Source organism: Schistocerca nitens, chromosome 7 (assembly GCF_023898315.1).
Source record: "Schistocerca nitens isolate TAMUIC-IGC-003100 chromosome 7, iqSchNite1.1, whole genome shotgun sequence".
NCBI lineage: Eukaryota > Metazoa > Arthropoda > Insecta > Orthoptera > Acrididae > Schistocerca > Schistocerca nitens.
In genome coordinates this window covers 150778669-150799821 of record NC_064620.1, presented here as the reverse complement: position 1 = coordinate 150799821, position 21153 = coordinate 150778669, and positions in this window count along the sequence as shown.

Sequence of the window (21153 nt, the reverse complement as noted above, 5' to 3'; positions counted from 1 at the left end):
GAGAGAGATGGCGGAGTTTTGAAATTTGTGAAAGGTATAGTTTAATGTTAGTCAGGGCCCATTCTTTTGTAGGGATTATTGAAAGTCAGATTGCGTTGCGCTAACAAAATATTGTGTGTCAGCTTAAGCACAGTCCTGTATAATTGTTCAAAAGGGGAATTTTCACTTTCAACCGAAGAGAAACGGCTTTCTGCGGCACATTTAATTGTTCCGCGAGTTCCTGTTGAGTTCGAGTATCATCGTCGTCCAATGAGGGCTGCAATTCATGGCCTTCGAACTTTTGCACTGATTTCCCGCGTTCGTCGTTTCTCACGTCAAAATCACCACTTTTGAATTTTTTGAACCACTCAAAACATTGTGCTGTCCACAAACCGTAGTTCGTAGGCACAAAACTCGACATGTTTACGGGTTTGAAACAGATACCTATGTATGGAAGTTGGGTTACCGTGTGTTGACATTCGTCGTCAGCCGTTACAGGAAGCAGATGGCGCTGCAGACGCGGTCTCACAGGACTTGACATTACAGCTAACACCACCTCTAGGAAAATTCCTGTTTCATACTTCTACATCAGGCACCAATGTACTGAAATATGCCTGATACAAATCAGGATATTTAGAAGATCACCTGTGGTAATTTGAATCCTGCTGAATTTTGTTGTATATTGTCTTCTCTGTCGAGTTTATTACGTGAAGAAATTTCGCTCTTTTTATGTGCATAGTGTGATTCACGTTATGGTTTAAGCATTTATTTAAATATTATCATTATTTTAATTATTTCTATCATAAAGGTGAGTTATCTTCTTGTACAAACAGTAAACAGACAATCAGTAGCATGTTGGAAAGTTTTTTTAAAACCCCTTCAGCATAGTTTCAACATTTATAAAAATGTCTTCTTCAGAAGGAAATATAGACGACCGAAGAAGTTAACAGTGAGAACAATCTTATGAATACAAAAACCTACTTACACTTACTGGATTAGCCGGCCGCGGTGGCTGTGCGGTTCTAGGCGCTCCAGTCCGGAGCCGCGCTGCTGCTACGGTCGCAGGTTCGAATCCTGCTTCGGGTATGGGTGTGTGTGATGTCCTTAGATTAGTTAGGTTTAGGTAGTTCTAAGTTCTAGGGGACTGATGACCACAGCAGTTGAGTCCCATAGTGCTCAGAGCCATTTGAACCATTTTGAACCAATGTACAGCTAGTGTACTAGCGTCAAGTACGCACTGGCTGCGCTGAGGAGAGTGCGCGATAGTGAATGAAACTTTACCACGCCAAACTTGCTTCAAAGGTTATAATCAAAAATATGACATCAGAAACCAGATCATATTTAGCTGTGTACGTATTTAAAATTAATGAAATGGCAACAAATAATAATTTACCATTTAAAAAAGGTCGTAGTAGTACAAACAAATTACTTAAAACTGTGAATAGTGCAAATAGAAACAACAGCAAAAGGAACCATGGGGGGAGCAAGGGGGGGGGGAGGAGGTGGGGGAAGAAGGTTAAAGGAGAGAGTCATGGGGAGAGAGAGGAATTTTATTTTGGGGGGGGGATGTGTTGATGATATCTAGTTTTTTTTATGAGACATTCTTTTAACATGTCTGCGTCGTATTAAAGCCACATTCACAAAGGTATGAACAATGAGCGGTATCTTCTGAGGGTCCAAGCCGACAGGTTTACACTCAGGAGACAGGTAGAGCAGAATACATTGAGATCTTGTGAGTGTCGTTTAGGACACGTGTTTCTTACTCACCTACCCGTGTAGTAAATATTTGTTCAAATTAAGCTCCGGAGAGTACCGTCACATAATTGCAAAACTCTCCGAGGGACCTTTCACCTTCACTTAAAACTAATTATAATTTTTGATAATGTTATTACGTACACTAATATAGCGGCACGAATAACGTATTGTGCTGATTGAATTGTCGGCATAGTTACGTAGTGGTAACAAGCTTCGTGCAACTATAATGTTTCACAAATATTCCAGGTTCATGTCCGCTATTACGGTTGTACGTAAAGCCTTGTTTTTCTCATTAAAATAGATATGTGACCTAGGAGGGAACGTGTCACCAACTTGCTCTGTAACTTCATGGTGTCTGACGACAGTTAAGTGGTAAGTCCCCTCTATTAACTAACGCAGTGAGAGCAGAGAAACGCACTCTGCTGCTCTACCAGCGGGAGGCAGCTTGCGTTCGCCGCTCTAATGAAACATTCCTGTGGCACGTGCCGCGACCGACCGCGTCGTAACTCATTGCTGTATGATAGCCTGCTTCCTCCCTAATCCACGTGTTCCAAGTTTCATCAGCGAGATTATCTTGCAAACATTACAGCAATTTCCCTCTCCTTACTGCAGTAAAACCTGTACCATCGCGGTCTTCACGATGTCCTTAATTTATTCTGACATGATGGGCACTATTCGCTGATTGCAGACAGTTACAGTTCCCTGATGGAATGAATTTCATTAGCAGAATTTGTCACAGAAGAGAATGATAGGAGAGAGGTTTACTGATACTCCTCGCCCGATTGTGTGTGAATGATCTTACGTGTAAAGCATCCATACGAAGTTTCGTGAGACCTCACATTTCCCATCTGTGGCGATTCCGTGGATTTAACCACTCGCATCTGCATGTCCTCGTTCAGTTGTTGTTGTTGTTGTTGTGGTCTTCAGTCCAGAGACTGATTTGATGCAGCTCTCCAGGCTACTATATCCTGTGCAAGTCTCTTCATCTCCCAGTACCTACTGCAACCTACATCCTTCTGAATCTGCTTAGTGTATTCATCTCTTGGTCTCCCTCTACGATTTTTACCCTCCACTCTGCCCTCCAATACTAAATTGGTGATCCCTTGATGCCTCAGAACATGTCCTACCAACCTATCTCTTCTTCTAGTCAAGTGATATATTGTAATTGCTGTATCACGTATCCCGGAAAGAGCACTCCGCACTTCAGTTGCCGTACAGTCTTGCAACTGAGGGTTTCTGTTCCAGTTTCGCTTATTCTCGATGCACGACAAATATTCCGCTTCCTGACGGAACGGCTAACAGATGATCCAGGTTTTTCTTTCCTCCCTGTTGTTGCCTGTGCGGCTGGAGCTAGCGCGCCTCACACACAGCTAACACGGTGCTGGAGCAGCCTCCATTTGTTGTAAATGACGTGTCCCCCGCAGCCCGCCGCCGTCAGCTTGTAGTTTATTTGGCGCTTACTTTGGCTTTCCAAACGCTCCTGCACCGCCCCACTTGTGCACGATCCGCATTCGCTCTCCCTGATAGCGGCCAGCTTTGTCCCTTTTTGCTTCGTCCGCCGTTTCCGCTAATCTTTCTGGCTCGCTAGTGGCCGTACATCAAACGCGCGATTACAATGAAAGCGCGGCGTCGATGGTTGGATTTCGCGTGTCAGTGTACGCGTCCAGACGTATCTCGGTTGCCGATCGGCGAGTTGCGCTATTTGTGAAAATGCTCGTTATTGGAGAACGGCGATAAGTGAGCTGTTGACAACGGCCAGCAGAGTTGGTGCTAGCTTTCAAATTTTGTTCCAGTTATCCCTGCGTCCGTTTGTTTGTTCAGTGCAAGCCAATTGGTTTCATACAGTACCTCTAATATAATTAATTTTACATTATATTTGAATGTTGTGTGGAACTGTTTTTGTTTGCAGTGCCTTTATGTAAGTTTGTAAGAAAATTTCTTTTTCCGTAATTTCTCTTAGCTGACTACATTATCTAGTCCACCTGGTTGAATCCATTTTGCCGGCCGTGGTGGCCGAGAGGTTCTAGGCGCTTCAGTCTGGAACCGCGCGACCGCTACGGTCGCAGGTTCGAATCCTGCCTCGGGCATGGATGTGTGTGATGCCCTTAGGTTAGTTAGGTTTAAGTAGTTGTAAGATCTAGGGGACTGATGACCTTAGAAGTTAGGTCCCATAGTGCTCAGAGCCATTTTTGAATCAATTTTCCTAAGTTTTTGCAAAACTGAAGTATGCACATTCCATCTGACACAAAAAAAAAAAACAAGCCAACGTGGAGGTCACAGTGAAACTCAACGGAAACACTCTTTGCTATAACAAGTGCGTTGGAGTCGACTTTGACCGCACCCTTTCATGTACAAAACATCTTGAAAACACTGCTGTCAAGATAAAAACTCATAACAATATTGTCACGTAGAGGAAAGTGTATGTAGATGAATGACGAACACTAACTTCACTTAACGGAAGTTTATTCAGCACTTGCACATACAAGAGCTCGGAGCGGACTGCCTCTGGCCAGAACACATACCGTATATATATATACAGCTGCAGAACATTCCAGTACAATGATTCTTGCCATTTGTGGATACTTCTAGAATGTACTCGAACCGAAGATAGAAATTAAAATGTTTCAGTTCAGGTGAGTTTTGAACTCACGACTCTCAATGCATCAATCTAGTATTGTAACCACTACACTATTTTTTTTTCTAAATCTCATTTTTTTCGCTTTTGTTCGTTGGATCTGCTTGGGGCGGACGTTGTAAGACATCCGTTTAAGTTCGTTGGTTGATCGATTAACGCAGTTTTTTTTTTTTTTTTTTTTTTTTTTTTTTTACAGAGGGCCGCTAACCCTCTGACCGAGCACGCTGAGCTACCGTGCCGGCGCACTACGGCGACTGCACTACTCAGCTTCTTCTGCGACAATATTATTCAAACATTGTGTGGAGCTTCAGCAGAAACCCTGCGCAGATCATCCATTGCGCTGGTCTTCTTAGCAGCCGAGTATCGTGCCCCGGTGTGACTAAACAGCTGCCACACCAGCTTGATCGACGTCCAGTTAAACTACACTATGCGGTTAATAACTGGGACAATCCGACCAAAACCGACTTATTAGCTTCCCCTGCTGAGAAACGTCTATCCACCAGCAATCCGCAGAAGCGAGGCCTTGCTTAGGGAATATGGCAAGCTACAGGAGAACCTGTAATTGCTCATACAGAAAGACATACCAAGTTTACGACGAAATAAACTCCGTTCAAGAAACCCAGCTTTACAGCCAGCAGAAGAGCTAGATGCGAGTAATACTGGGGTGAAAGTCCTCTGGAGCCAGAGCTGTCAACTTATTGAAAATCCTGAAGAACGTGGGTGGTTCCAAAAGTCTAATTGTGATACTGCTGGCGCAGAACTCGACGGGAAACTGTGGGTCAAACTGAACAGAGCCCGCACTTAGCATGGATGATGCGCAGACTCTCTTTACATATGTGGTGCTACAGAGTCTCTGGTTAGTGACGGTGGGGCTCTGAAACAGACAATCAAGCACATTAGAGATGAATGCCCCTTTCGTTCCTACCAGGGGAGTTGGAATGAAAGCTGATGATACGGCTCTTATATGGGACGGGAACCTAGATATTGACATTTAGTTAGTTTTATAAGTAGTTTTGTATTCTCATATTCCTGTTATATACACTATTACTAATATACCTGTAATTTTAAACTGCATATGAGCCATACGAATAAATAAAAGAAAGTATTTACAATCAGTTCCACAAGAAAGTGTACGCCATAATTTTAAATGTAACGTCCTCAGCGACACCTCTGATAGTGGTCTCGAATCTGTAATCAATGCGCTTTTGCACACTCTATACACGAACAAGGTGAGAGCTGAATGTTTTTCTTTGCTTGATGCGGTTTAATATGATGCAGTATATTTAAAAGCTGAAAGAACGTGCAATATTCATCAAAAATGCCTTCTGAGGTCCGTTAAGAAGCTATTTGTTTCGAACAATGCAAACTGGGTGCTTCGGGAGGATAATGATCCGGAACATCGCAGCATTCTCTGCACAACGTTGAAACACGACAATGGGGCGTCCACGATTGACCGCCCTGCAATGTCTCCGGATGCAAATCCCATCGCAAATTTTTGGTCGTATATTAAGATGAAGCGTAAAGGGAAGCCGATATGTACTTTGAAGCAGCTGTCATATAAAATCAGGATGATATGGAGGTCGTTATCGAGACGATATGCAGAAAATTTCGTGCCAAACGTGCCAAAAAGGTGCCAAGGTGTATTCGATAATGGCGGAAATTGGATTAACTATTAGGCAATTGTGCTATTATTAATAATATATATTTTCATGTAAACAGATATTTACAATAGCGTATTTTATTTCATACATATAACGGTATACACATTCTTGTGGAACTGATCGTAAACGAGTCCACATTTGCGATCTTTCCATGTTGTGTTGCTGTCCAATTCTCTACTCTGTGTTTGGATTCAGTGTTTAATCCGAAGTCCGGTTTTAGATAAAAAATTTTGAATGATTTCTGTTGTCACCTTTGCACCTGCTTTGTTTTTAGAAATTAATGTAATTCAAAAAGCAAAACAGAGGCATTTAACTTCAAATTTTTCTCATCTTTGCTGCAAATAAAGTACTTCGGTGTCTTTCTCTCGCAACCTTTTTACTATTCCCTCATTGTCTTACCCAACATTGAATTCAAGCAACCTGATGACAGGCTGTCGTCTCATCAAACTCATAGTTTCAGCTTAAGAGTTCTGAAGAACCGTTTTAAAATTCAATTCCTGATCGTGTTTATTCCTAATTACTTTAGTACTACGAATAGTGTTAATTGACATATGTGGTCCTAGCCTTTTTTCCAGCCAGTTAAGGTGTCTCCTATTATGAGGGTAATTTGAATGTTAAAATACTGCACCGGACACGATCTTCTTTCTCTGTATCCAGCTCGGTATCGCCAATTGTGTATTATGCTTGTATAGCCATCTTGAGGAAATTTTGTAGGTGACAAACGTTAAGGAGATTCCTCTGCCTTGTCTCTTTTCTTGTGTAATGAATGAATGGAGACCTGCTTCCTAGTCATCCTGTTTTCCTACTAATCTTAATAATTTCTTGATACTTTGATGCAGACCTTCAGCTGGCAGTTTTTTGCCTAGTTTCCATGTGGTAGCTAATATGACTGATTACCCTTGTTACTTGTTGTTTTAATCTCTCTAAAGCTGTTGACCTATTTGCCTTACTGATGGTAATGTTGAAAATGGATCTGTCTATTGCGGTTGTATTAAGTGAAACTGTTCTCCTGGTTCCTCGCGATTTAGTAACCCTTCAAAATATTTGGCTAACAGGGCGCATTTAGCTCTGCTGTTTGTAAACAGTCTCTCTGAGGAATCTTTGAAATTAAAATTAGTTCGTCCTAACTCTGTGATACTTCTCCTTCTCGACTCTAATTATTTAGAAGGTTTCTCTTTCACTGTGAATCTGTTGCGATCTCTTTGTCTTTTCTGAGGATTCCGTTTTGGGATATTAATCACGTTATGCCGCTTGTCTCATTTCGGCCCTATACAGTGCGACTCAGTTGCCGCTACCGATTCTTTTTAGCAGCCCAAACTACGTCTGTATTAGGAGCGGTAACCACACAGACGACAGCCTCATAATACGTAAAAATTTCCTCTCAGAGAGTTTAGGTGACTGTTACCAAACGGTATCATACTGTAAAAAATATAAGTTAGGATTGGCCAGGAGTTACATGGTAGTTTTGGACAAAATACACTTTGTTTCTGCCATACTTATTCAAGTGTCTCTAATCTTTCTTTGCATAATTAGTGGTGTAGTTATACTGGTTTTGGATGTGTCTGTAAGTTTATTCGACTTATAGTATTTAATCTTTTGTGAATAGTTTAGAGGTTACATTCCGGAAAGTTGTTACTTCCACAATTCCCATTTTGATATCTCCGTTAATTTCATAGTTTCCGATGGTGAAACGCGCTGTTTAACACAACGCTTCTGAACCATTGCGAAAGTTTAACTACTATAACCGGAATAAACTTACAGAGACATCCAAAATCTGTATGACTAAACCGTCAGTTACACAAACAATGACTGGAGGCACTTGGATAAGTATGGCAGAAGTAAGGTTAGCCTATCTTGGTCCAAAACTACCAATTAACTCATTCATTGTCAATCCTCATTTGTATTTTTTACAATTCTATCTGATAACAGTCGCTCAAAGCTCTGAGAGGGAAGTTATATCGACTACGTGGATTTCGCCTGTTTGGATACCGTTCGTAGTGCATAGTGTGGGTTGCATAAAACGAATCGGTAGGTTCTGTTGAATCACCCGTACATGTGTTCGTGAATAGGATTCTTATCGATGAAAGTAATTTTTTAAAATGCTGGAGCAAACCGTAACACAATGCTGGATGTGCAGGATCACTCATATCATGTGTATAACAAGTAAATATATGTAGCTGCAGTTTTCGCTAATTCACAACAGACGATGTGGAAAATTTTATGATGTACGCAAACAATTTTTAAATTTATAGCTGCCGAATTAATTAGACCTGCGCTGTTATCTTTGTTAGTATCTGATCAGGTTCCACAAATTTTTCGTCGTTGAAGTTTCTTGCGAAGGTTCTATCCAATACCTCATTTGAAAAAGATTTGATGTCATAATTTGGAAGCTACAAACGTAGAAGGAACTGAAGGTCTGTAGTAAGCATGTTTTACCGACATATGCAGTGGAACTGTATAATTTACACAGGTTTTCGAATGAAACAACAAGTTCACTCTTCAGAGTTAAATTTAATTTTTTGAACAACGTGGGAAAATTTTTTTTGCTGTTTTTTTTCTGTGTCAAAAGTCAGTAAATTGGGAATATGCAGTAGAAAATGTTAACTATTAAATATGTACAAAGTAGCTCATTTTTGTGGAATCAGAACTGTGCAGTGCAGCCACAGTGTAACACCATGGATGTTATATGAGAACCAGCAGTTAATGTAGTCATGCACACACATTTCAATAGAGGTCAGTCATCCATTGGCTAATACACATTTGTCAACAACAGATGAAACAATGCAGTCCAAACTCAGATCCAAACGCTCGCTGTAAATAGAAAGAACACAGTTGTTGCACTTTTCGTTCTGTGAACTAGCATTACACTGCTGACAAGCAAATAGTTGAGAAGCTTTTTTTTTCCTTCATACACTACCGATTATTTCTCGTGCAGAAAATTTTCTAATCAATTTTCACGTCCGAGTACAGATGTCGATGGTTTTGAGGACGGCTGAAACGGGATTTTTATACTCCAGGTACTGTACATTATTGTTTATGTAGCGTGCTGACTGAACATAGAAACGAACTAGGCAACGTATCAAACGAGCGGAATGGAGTCCACATACAAAGCCCAAAATTAACAACGACATTTAGAAAAAAGTATAAAAAGACTCTTGAAAGAGCTCTGAGATTAGGAATCGCCTATTGTGTCCGTGGCTCAAAAACAGGAAAATGAAAACCTGTGTAATTATAAATGCGAACATTTTAGGTCAGACTTTACCATAATTGTTTCTGATATCGAATGAAACAACAAGTTTACTGTTGTCCGTCACTGTTTGATTTATTTCCACAATGTGTTTCCAAGGTTTAAACCTCTGTCATCAGGTGGATATATTTGTATTGATACGACTTATGTGTCACGTGTTACGACTTTGGGCTAACCAGTGGCTTTATATTCAGTGACCACAGGCTCCTTTCTCTGCCATAATACATCACTTACACAGTGTCGAACATTGAAAACAAAAGTCCATCTTTGCCTAAAAACTTCTCGGATCACTTCAAATTCAATTCTGATAAACGTCCAATCATTCGATGATATCCGGCTTCGCAGTCAAAGATACAACTTTTTTCAGTGTGTTACGACAGAGAAAGGAGCCTGTGACGTCTAGAGACGGTGCCACAGGTTACCCGAAAGTCGTAACACAATACACACAATGTCATATTAATAAAAATAAATCTACCGGGTGATGCAAGTTTAAACCTTTGGAACGTATTGTGGAAATAGATTAAACAATGAATAGTAACAGCAGACACGTTGCTCCATTCGAAAACTCTACAATTATAGAATTCCTTGTGATTAAATGTTTTAATTGAGTTGTGGTTTATTAAGTGAGTTGTTTTGACCAGTTTTACTCTGTCACTTCTCCAGTTTCGAACCAACTAGGAACAAGAACTGTCCGTTTAATGCCTGTATTGTCTATTGATTATAGGCTCCTTTGGGTCACATAAGATGGAAGGAAAACCATAGGTACAAAGAAGGTAACTGCGAAGAAATCATGGGTAACAGAAGAAGAGTTGATCGATGAAAGGAGGAATAACAGAAACGTTCCGGGAAACTCAGGAATACAGAAATACAAGTCGCTGAGGAATGAAATAAAAAAACAGGAAGTGCAGGGAAGATAAGACAAAATGGCTGCATGACAAATATGAAGAAATCGAAAAAGAAATGATTGGCGGAAGGACAGACTCAGCATAGAGAGAAGTCAAAACAAGGATGGTAACATTAAAAGTGCAACGGGAATTCCACTGCCACATGAGGAGGAGAGAGCGGATAGGTGGAAAGAATGCATTGAAAGCCTCTGTGAGGGGGAAGATTTGTCTGATGTGATAAAAGAAGAAACAGGACTCGATTTACAACAGATAGGGGATCCACTGTTAGAATAAGAATGTAAAAGAGATTTGGAGGAATTAAGATCAAATAAGGCAGCAGGGATCAATATCGTTCCATCAGAATTTCTAAAATCACTAGGGGAAGTGGCAACAAAACGACTATTCGCACTGATGTGTAGATTGTATGAGTCTGGCGTCATACCATCTGACTTTAGGAAAAATATCATACAGACAATTCCAAAGACTGCAAGAACTGACAACTGTAGAAATTATCGCAGAATGAGCTTAACAGTTCATGCATCCAAGTTGCTGACAAGAATAACATACAGAGGAATGGAAAAGAAAATTGAGGATGTGCTCGAAGGCGATCAGTTTGGCTTTAGAATAGGTAAAGGGACGAGAGAGTTAATTCTGACGTTGCGGTTGAGAATGGAAGAAAGACTAAAGAAAAATGAAGACACATTCATAAGATTTATCGACCTGAAGAAAACGTTCGACAATGTAAAATGGTGCAAGATGTTCGATATTCTGAGAAAATTAAGGGTAAGCTATAGGGAGAGACGGGTAATATGCAATACGTAAAAGAGCCAAGAGGGAATAAAAAGAGTGAACGACCAAGAACGAAGTGCTCGGATTAAAAAGAGTGTAAGACAGGGATGTAGTATTTCGCCACTGCTGTTCAATCTGTACATCCAAGAAGCAATGATGGAAATGAAAGAAAGTTTCAGAATTGGAATTAAAATTCAAGGTGAAAGGATATCAATGACACGATTCGCTACTGACATTGCTATACTGAGTGAAAGTGACGAAGAATTACATGATCTGCTGCATGGAATGAAGAGTCTAATGAGTACAGAATATGGACTGAGAGTAAATCAAAGAAAAACGAAAGGAATGAGAAGTAGCAGAAATGAGAACAGCGAAAAATGTAACATCAGAGTTGATGGTCATGAAGTGGGTGAAGTTAAGGAATTCTGCTATCTAAGCAGCAAAATAACCAATGACGGACGGAGCAAGAAGGACATCAAAAGCAGACTAGCACTGACAAAAAGAGCATTCCTCGCCAAGAGAAGTCCATTAGCTTCAACATAGGCCTTATCTTGAGAAGAAATTTCTGAGTGTACGTCTGGAGTACAGCATCGTACGGTAGTGAAACACAGACTGTTGGAAAACTGGAACAGAAGATAATCGAAGCATTTGAGATGTGGTATTACAGACGAATGTTGAAAATTATTTGGAGTGATGAGGTAAGGAATGAGGAGATTCTGCGGAGAATCAGAAAGGAATATGTGGAAAACACTGATAAGGAGAAGGGACAAGATGTTATGACATCTGTTAAGACGTAAGGGAATGACTTCCATGGTACTAGAGGCAGCTGTAGAGGGCATAAACTGTAGAGGAAGACAGAGGCTGGAATACATCCAGCAATTATCTGAGGACGTAGATTGCAAATGCTACTCCGAGATGAAGAGGTTGGCATAGGAGAGGAATTCGTGGCAGACAGCCGGCCGTTGTGGCCGAGTGGTTCTAGGCGCTTCAGTCCGGAACCGCGCTGCTGCTACGGTAGCGGATTCGAATCCTGCCTCGGGCATGGATGTGTGTGATGTCCTTAGGTCAGTTAGGTTTAAGTAGTTCTAAGTCTAGGGGACTGATGACCTCAGGTGTTAAGTCCCAATTAAAGTTCTGTTACTGAAAGTATTAGTGCGCGCACCATAAATGAATATCGTTTTCTAAGTGTTTTCTGGCGTGGAAGTGTTACCAACTTGCGTAGCATTCCCTACAGAATGATTTCCAAAGATCGATTGGTCTGCTCTCCTAAGCGGACAAGCCAGCGTCTTTAATCTCAGAAATGGATACTCGAACGTCACGTGAAGCGGAACATTTGTTCCGACTCTCTGCCACAGGCAATAAAAGCAGGGTTCGCAGAACGGGGTCACGTCTAGCGGTCCCAAATCTAGCATTGCGATACCTGGCGTCTCCAAGAGACGCTACTAGTTTTCAGGAATTACTCGATGTGGTTACGCCAAATTACCAGTGCGTACTGATTATAATAGCAGCTATCAGTTTTCACCCCCAGAGCTGTTGCAGAAAAGTCGGCGGCAACATCATCAGTCGATACCAGCATATCGATACTAGCTGTTGTATTTTATTGAAGATCTAATAATTGTAATTAACTAATGCATAACCTATAAATTACGACATCCTTTGAATAAAATTTGGAGTAGTACAGTTTTCGATGGTTAAGTAACAATGTACCATTTTGCCCCCTTTAGTGCTCTAGGGTTAAATAAGCTGTTCATATTTTATTCTTTATTTTATTCTATTATTTCTATCCTTTTGTTTGATACCTCCATTCATGTGAGTAATGATAACTTTGTATCGGAGGCTCGAAGGTGTGTAAGTGTGAATTTGTCTGTTTCGTGTCGGTGCCTTCGTCTAACACTATAACATCACAAGACTACAGCGAAATTCTATCAGAAGATGATTCACGGAAAGACGTTAAAACGTATTTTTCGTATTTCCCACAAATCGACAACGAAATATATAACAAGTTTCCTTTATTTCAGTTGAGAACATAAATGACCCGTTTAACAATTATTATTCTTTAAGTACAATATTCGTAAGGGCAAACGTAATATTTATGCAACAACAAGAAATAACTGTGAACTACTAAGGTGTCATAGGTCATCGGTTGCTTACACCAAATCAGACAACATTCCTCAACAAGGTCCAAAAATTAGTCTGTAGTCTTTGTTTACGCCTTCTGTACTTTCCTCAGAATTGTGTAATAGCAAATATATTTCTTGCTGTCAAGTAATTGACTTTTTTACGAGTATGGATTACCGTTATTTACGGGTATGTCTTATTGAAAAACCGAAGCAATAAGAGACGATGAGAGATATAAATTTCTCTTTCACTACCGTACGTTACAAACAGACTCGTGGCAGAGCGCGAACATTGTTGCCGGTATATCTCATCAGGCCCTGCGTTGTCTACCTTCACGCCGCGCCGGCGGAATTGGCCGTAAACCCCGGTGTTTACAGCTCCTCGGTGTCTCCGTCATATTTGTAGCCAGTCCCCATTGCTCCCATGTGCGCGAAACACACGCTACAGAAATCCTTGAAACGCTTACTGGCCTTGAAACTTAAAAACAATATTGTGCGAAGGAGATGCTTATTATTGAAGTAGCCCTATTATCGCAGTTTAACATAACGTCTCGTTTTTGTTACTCACAGCGATAGCAGCGCTCCAAGAGGCCAGCTAGCTAAACTTCTGAATGCGATATCGGGAGAGTGCGATTAATAATGTTTAAATAATGAAAATCGAGGATAGAAACTTCTCGTACTATTGTTACATTCCATCCTGGATTTTCCATTGTTTGATTTTTGACTGATGACTTTTCTTCGATCGTAACCCAGTGCTGTTTTCCTTTGTTACTATTTTCTAATGCATCACTATATTCAATATTCGTCCTTCTCTCTCTTCTTTCCTGTGTTTCTCTTGTCACCTTACAAACCCCTTCCTTCTCATCATATTATTGATATTTATATTGATTTGTAACATATTTCCTCGGGCATGGATGTGTGTGACGTCTTTAGGTTGGTTAGATTTAAGTAGTTCTAAGTTCTAGGGGACTGGTGACCTCAGATGTTAAGTTCCATAGTGCTCAGAGCCATTTGAACCATTTTCTGTAACATAGTTTGTACAATAGGGAGTGTGCTTAGTGCCGTAAAAATCAACATTAACTAAATAATGACAGCAGGAACTAAATAATGATACCAAATTTGTTTTGTCGCTATTTAGTTTCCTAAGGACCTTGGGAGATGCGAAAAGATAACAATTTATTGTAGCGTACTGACATTTACTGAATAATGTCGTTTTCCTTTAATAACAAAAAGTTGCCATTAAACACCTGAAATTTTGCAGAAAGACGTCATATGTCTTCCCAACAAAGTAGAGTTTTGTTCGTTAGGCTTTCAGCCAAATCAGTGAGTGTGGAGCGTAGGAATCCTACATGGAATGTAACATGTACATTATTTAACGTACCAAGTAAGCCACCAAAACTGTAGCTGAACAGAAAACCACAGTGGCGGGATACTAGACCGTCAAACGCAATAAAACTGTCACCCAACACAGAAGTGACCAAGTCCACAATTGTTGTTAAATCCCAGCCACAAACGGCAAGAATCGTCAACATCACCGCTTCTGAATCAAAAGTAATTACATTTACAAAATTATTGTTGTAATAGAAAGTCAAGTGAAGTGTAAGAAAGGGCAAACAATTAGACTCCACGACAAATTTTCAAGTGTCAAGAAAACGCCCATGATAATAACAACAGACAAGAACAAAAATATATACTTCTCAGGCATGAAACACGTGTTTATATTCTCTTGCTTTCAGCGGAATAAGCTGCAAGTATAGACATGTCAGAAAGTATTTCTTCGTGAATAAGTTGTAGTTTATGGCACTGAATCCGTGTGTTTCGGCTATTTTTGCATGTATTTCACGATCATTCATGTCTCTGGTAATTTAGTAATGCATGGAGCACAAAAATACAATAACTATCTCGTTAATGAAGGAAAAATGAAATTAAAACAAACATTACCCTTAAGACACATGTGACTGTCAGCTTTCCCACCGCTTGGAGTACTAGTGTCTATTCAGCTGTCAAACGGTAGCAACTTTCGTACCTGGCAGTATCATGACTGTATTTCTTTTCTGTGTTGTTACTCTATTTACGAAAGGAAGAGACCGCCTTAAAAGATCAATCATAGCGAGTGCGCAGCTAGAACACAACTCACTTATTCTAAGAGATCGCCTGAGATGTAGTCCATCAGTCTAAAAAGAACGGAAAGAACAACTTACACTACGGGTTAACGCGTTAAATTAGAGTAAAAAAATCGAGCTTTAGATGATTCTCAATCGTCTTTGCTAGGAGAAACTAATTCGGAAATCTCTCAATGTGGAAGACGAAAGCTCAGTTTTTTACTCTAATTTGAGGTAAAATGAAGAAGAACTACAAGGATTTCTTTAATTTACGCATATGGTCACAAACTTTTTGTTAACAGATTACCGGTTTCGGTCTATAATGACCATCATCAGATCTGTTTTATAAAAACAAAGTCCTAATGTACTGTAGCCATAGTGGCAGTACATTAGGACTTTGTTTTTATAAAACAGATCTGATGATGGTCATTATAGTCCGAAATCGGTAATCTGTTAACCAAAAGTTTGTGACCATAAACGTAAATTAAAGGAAACTTATTGTATATACGGGTCACTGTTTTAGTCGCGACAATGTCGAAACTTGCGAAACTACAAGGATGTCGTCGCGAAAACCTTCGTCCCCAAGAACTAGCTAACACAGGTTACAGAATTCCTGTTTCTCAACAAATATGACGATGAGTAATGGCTAGATATGAGTAGTCTGTCATAAGCTACTGATGAATGTCTGAACCAAATACTTGAAAGCATCTTCGGCGGTCAGCATCAAAGATATGCTACAGTATTCAATCTACGTCTGTGTGGAGCCCCTGTGATTCTACACTTGCAGACCGATAGTCCTTCCGTCAGTAAAAGGAACACAGCACTGGAAAACATTTCTGTCACGGTGGCGTGCAGCAGTGGGGCAGCAGTTTTTTTTATCTTTTATTGTCACTCAAAGAACGATCTTTTCTTCTCAGCGTCAACCTTGGAATTTCCATTAAAGAGAAGTCGGGAGCCTGCGAAAACTGTAGAATGGGAAAATGTGTCGAACAAGTGTCATGAATAAGGCTGACTTTTATTATAATTCAGCTGACAACTCTTGTGGCTTAAAAGGACTATCTAACTTCATTAGGAACACTTCGGAGAATTTATCCGGCAATGTTTATTGTTACTGATTTGTCTTCTGTTACACATTCATGATGGCTGCGCGGAGTAGCTGCGCGGTCTAGGGCGCTTTGCCTCGGTTCGCGCGGCTCCTCCCGTCGGAGGTTCGAGTCCTCCCTCGGGCAGGGGTGTGTGTGTTGTCCTTAGCGTAAGTTACTTTAAGTTAGATTAAGTAGTGTGTAAGCCTAGGGACCGATGACCTCAGCAGTTTGGTCCAATAGGAACCTACCACCTACCTAATTCATGATTCAGTGGCCCAATGGTCTAATAAAATGCTTTCGAACTTTTTCAAAATTTGCGTATTGTTTTAGCCTCACACACTCACAAAGTGTCACTAGTGATCAGTGCTCAAGAATTACGCTAATGGGAAAGAAATAGTTTCACCAAGAAAGAATTGTCCGACATAAACGAAAGGTCTACATCTGAAAGATGATGTCTGTTCCAACATAAGAGTGGCGCTAGTAACGCCACTATCAGGATGCAAATCAGGTGTGCTTTAAATACACTCTGTAATGGTCATGAGTATTAGTTACCTTTTGAGCCGTGGTAAAAATTGCTGTTTTGAAGAGCGCGCCGCAGCCCGTAGTGTGAAGCAGTCGCCCTCCGTTTCTGGCGGTGACGCCGCTGTGGCAATCGCAGCTTTGGTGTCTCCCTTTGGTGGGAAAGGGGAAAGGTTGCCTGTTCACGTGCATTTAAGGGGCGCTATGAGCTCGCCAGTGGTTCAGTATGGGCAAGTCTCTCGTCCCCAGCTTGCTAGTCTGTCTCTCGTCCGCATTTGTTAGGCAGTTAGTGTCTGTCTGTCGTTCGAAGTGCTAGTATGTCTGTCGTTCGGATCAACCCTTAAAGCCGGCAAAATGAGAGGCTTTCCACAGCGCCAATAAGAGGACTCACGAGTGGTCGCCCGGTCGGAGATTAGTTCCTGCATCTGAGTCTGCGCGTTAGGCCGCCAGTTTCCTCGAGTTTGCTCAGGCAATGGTCATTGGCGGTTGGATCAATCGGTTGGTCGGTCGCGCACTGAGACACAAGATGACTTATCCGTCTTGAGCGTCGGCGCATGTGACGTCGCCACGTGAGTTCAGTGGGCCGCGGCGTATAGCGAGGGGTAGTGACTTCGCGGTCGACACGAGAGCAACAGGAGTCAACCCACGACATCAGTCTGGCCGGTGCGAGCTGCGACGCCGTGAGACGGGAGATCGGCGCGCCTTCCTGCGTCCGTTGAAGCGGCTGGCAGTGGACGGTTCGGGAGAGCGATTTGGGGGTGCTGCGCCAGGTCTTCTCGAGAAATCGCAGTTTATTAGAAGTTAAGTGATTGGTGATATGTTGTTTGATTTACTCTTGTTAAATTCGACTTGTTTTCTTGGTGAGGTCACCAGCCGTTTTGCTTTGGGGTCGTCCCACCATTCTTCTCCGTTTGCCCACCCGCGGGGTGGTCCGTTTTTCCCTTGTGGAGTAGGGGCGCGTTAGATCAGCCTGCGGTTCGGGTTGTTCGGTAATCTCCCTATCAATCTACCATACGTTAGCAGCTGCCTCTGTCATGTTTGTCGGATTTGGTGTGTTAACGAATTTATTGCTTGGAGTGTAACGGCCTAATACCTGAAATATCTTTTGATCCTTGGAAACTTGATATTATTGCCTACGATGTTGAGAGGCGGTATCTGAGTACTGTAGAGCACCTTAACTATTGTTTGGCCAACCTTGTACAATTTTATATAAGATGGAATTTCATGGACTTTTATTTAAATGATCATTTTAGTATATAAAGTTGCCACTCTTTCACCGCAAGACTTTTCTTAGAAGTTAAAATCAAGTTGCACCTTCGGTGGCAAGGTTAATATTAAATTGTTAGTGTTTTGTACCATTTCCATCCCTCCTACGTGGGATTCATAGATTGTGTGCTTGTGTAAATTGTTAAAACTCTTAGTTTAAAGTTATCTGGTGTGTTGCAGATTTGCACCACTGTAGTCTTTCAGAGGCTGTTGTGAGCTGTCGTAACTACGGCCGTGTCAAAAGAGAGCGGCAAGGTTCTCTGCCCGAAAGTTCATACAGTCAAAACTTGTTTCTTTCTGCCTCTGAATGAACTGTAACTTTGATATTTACAGGGTAATTTCTGATTATAATTTTAAATTTTTCTTTTAAAAAATACTTTTAGGCCACTATTAAAATGAATAAACTTCCCATTTGTTAAAAGGAATTTGGTTATGATTTCATCAGTTACTCCCTGGCAACTACTTCCATGCCTACATAGTGTGATTAAATGTGTTAATGTTCTTGATGAATCGCTAGTAAATATAATGTAAATTCTTAAGAATAGTCTTTGAAGATAAATCACGGTTCACCTTTGATTTTGGATGTTGTGAGTTGATGTTAGCCAAGAATGCCTTCAAGGCGACAAAGATGTCATTATCAATGCCTCAATGAGTTTGAACGAGGTTGTGTAACAGGTCTACTAGAAGCTGGATGTTGCTTCTGCAAGATTTCGGAAAGTCGTGGCAAGAAAGTAGCCACTGTAGATGGTTGCTGGCAGTGGTGGTCACAAGGTCGCAAGGAGTCCGAGCTCCGGACGACCTCGTGACACTACGGACAGCCAAGACCACCATAGTTGGCGTATGGCTCTGGTGCATCGTACTACATCTTTTTTTTTTTTTTTTAAAAAAACTGGGTCTGAGCACTATGGGACTCAACTGCTGTGGTCATCAGTCCCCTAGAACTTAGAACTACTTAAACCTAACTTACCTAAGGACATCACACACATCCATGCCCGAGGCAGGATTCGAACCTGCGACCGTAGCGGTCGCACGGCTCCGGACTGCGCGCCCAGAACCGCGAGACCACCGCGGCCGGCGTACTACATCTCCAGCAGCAGTTTGTGCAGCAGTTAGCATTACCGCGACACAAGGAACTGTCAAAAATGGTTACTTCAAGGACACCTCCCAGCCTGATGCCCTGTAGCGTTTATTCCACTCACCCCAAACCACCGCCATTTGCGACTTCAGTGGTGTCAAGCAAGAGCTCAGTGGAGGCAGGATGGAGGTCTACTGTATTTTCTGATGAAAACCGGTTGTGCCTCGGTGGCAGTGATGACCGCGTATACGTTAAAAGGAGGCCAATCGAGAGCCTACAACTAACCTGCCGGCGTGCTAGACGCAATGGACCTATACCTGGAGTTATGGTCTGGTTTACACTTTCGTATGGCAGCAGGAACACCCTCGTTGTTATCCCACGCACCCTGACTGCAACTTTGTACGTCAGTCTGGCGGTTCGAACTACCACTCATGAACAGCATTCCACGGGGTGTTTTACAACAGGAAAGCGCTCCCGCACACGCCGCTGTTGTAACCAGGCATGCTCTACATCTACATCTACATACATACTCCACAATCCACAACACGGTGCGTGGCGGAGGGTATCTCGTACCACAACTAGCATCGTCTCTCCCTGTTCCACTCCCAAACAGAACGAGGGAAAAATTACTGCCTATATGCCTCTGTACGAGCCCTAATCTCTCTTATCTTTGTGGTCTTTCCGCGAAATGTAAGTTGGTGGCAGTAAAATTGTACTGCAGTCAGCCTCAAATGCTGGTTCATAAATTTCCTCAGTAGCGATTCACGAAAAGAACGCCTCCTTTCCTCTAGAGACTCCCACCGGAGTTCCTGAAGCATTTCCGTAACACTCGCGTGATGATCAAACCTACCAGTAACAAATCTAGCAGCCCGCCTCTGAATTGCTTCTATGTCCTCCCTCAATCCAACCTGATAGGGATCCCAAACGCTCGAACAGTACTCAAGAATAGGTCGTATTAGTGTTTTATAAGCGGTCTCCTTTACAGATGAACCACATTTTCCCAAAATTCTACCAATGAACCGAAGACGGCTACCCGCCTTCCCCACAACTGGCACTACATGCTTGTCCCACTTCATATCGCTACAGAGTGTCGACATGTTGCCTTGTCTTGCTCGATCACCAGATCTGTCTCCAGTCGAGCACATATGGGACATCATCGGACGACAACTCCAGCACATCCACAAACAGCGTTAACCGCCCCTATATTGACCGACCAAGTGCAACAGGCAGGGACCTCCATCCCACGAACTGACATCCGTTACCTGTATAACACAATGCACGAAGGTCAGCATGCTTCTATTCAACATTCTAGAGGTTGCAACGGTTACTAATGTACCGGAATTTCACATGCATAATGGCTTATCTCGCGCTAACATTAACCTCTGATCTTGCAATGTTAAATACTTAACCATGTTACCTAGACAAATGTACTCGCGAAATTTCGTTGCTCTGCATTAATTGTTTTTTGGTGTCGCGATTTTTTTCCGTCGGTGTAGCAGTAGGTTTTTCGATGTCTCAGTACTGAGCTTTTCGTGTTATTACCACGGCGGCCTGGCTGTAATGTATGCTGCTACACGACGTCGGCACAAAGGTACACCTAAACGTTCTTTATCCGTGGAGCATCAGGGGATGGTTTTTCGGATGCCTGCCCAGATAAGAGAGATGACACCTTCAACCGCATCGTGTCCACCAGGTTGTTATTATTCACACCCACAGGTCTTTCACCTGCATCTTCAGACATTAAAATTTTGTAAAGTATTTTCACCCTTACGGTACCCCTGACGTCTGCCGGCCGCGGTGGTCTAGCGGTTCTAGGCGCTCAGTCAGGAACCGCGCGACTGCTACGGTCGCAGGTTCGAATCCTGCCTCGGGCATGGATGTGTGTGATGTCCTTAGGTTAGTTAGGTTTAAGTAGTTCTAAGTTCTAGGGGACTTATGACCACAGATGTTGAGTCCCATAGTGCTCAGAGCCATTTGAACCATTTTTTGTACCCCTGACGTCTGACGGCAGGACGGCCACGGGCCTAAATTTTGTTCTG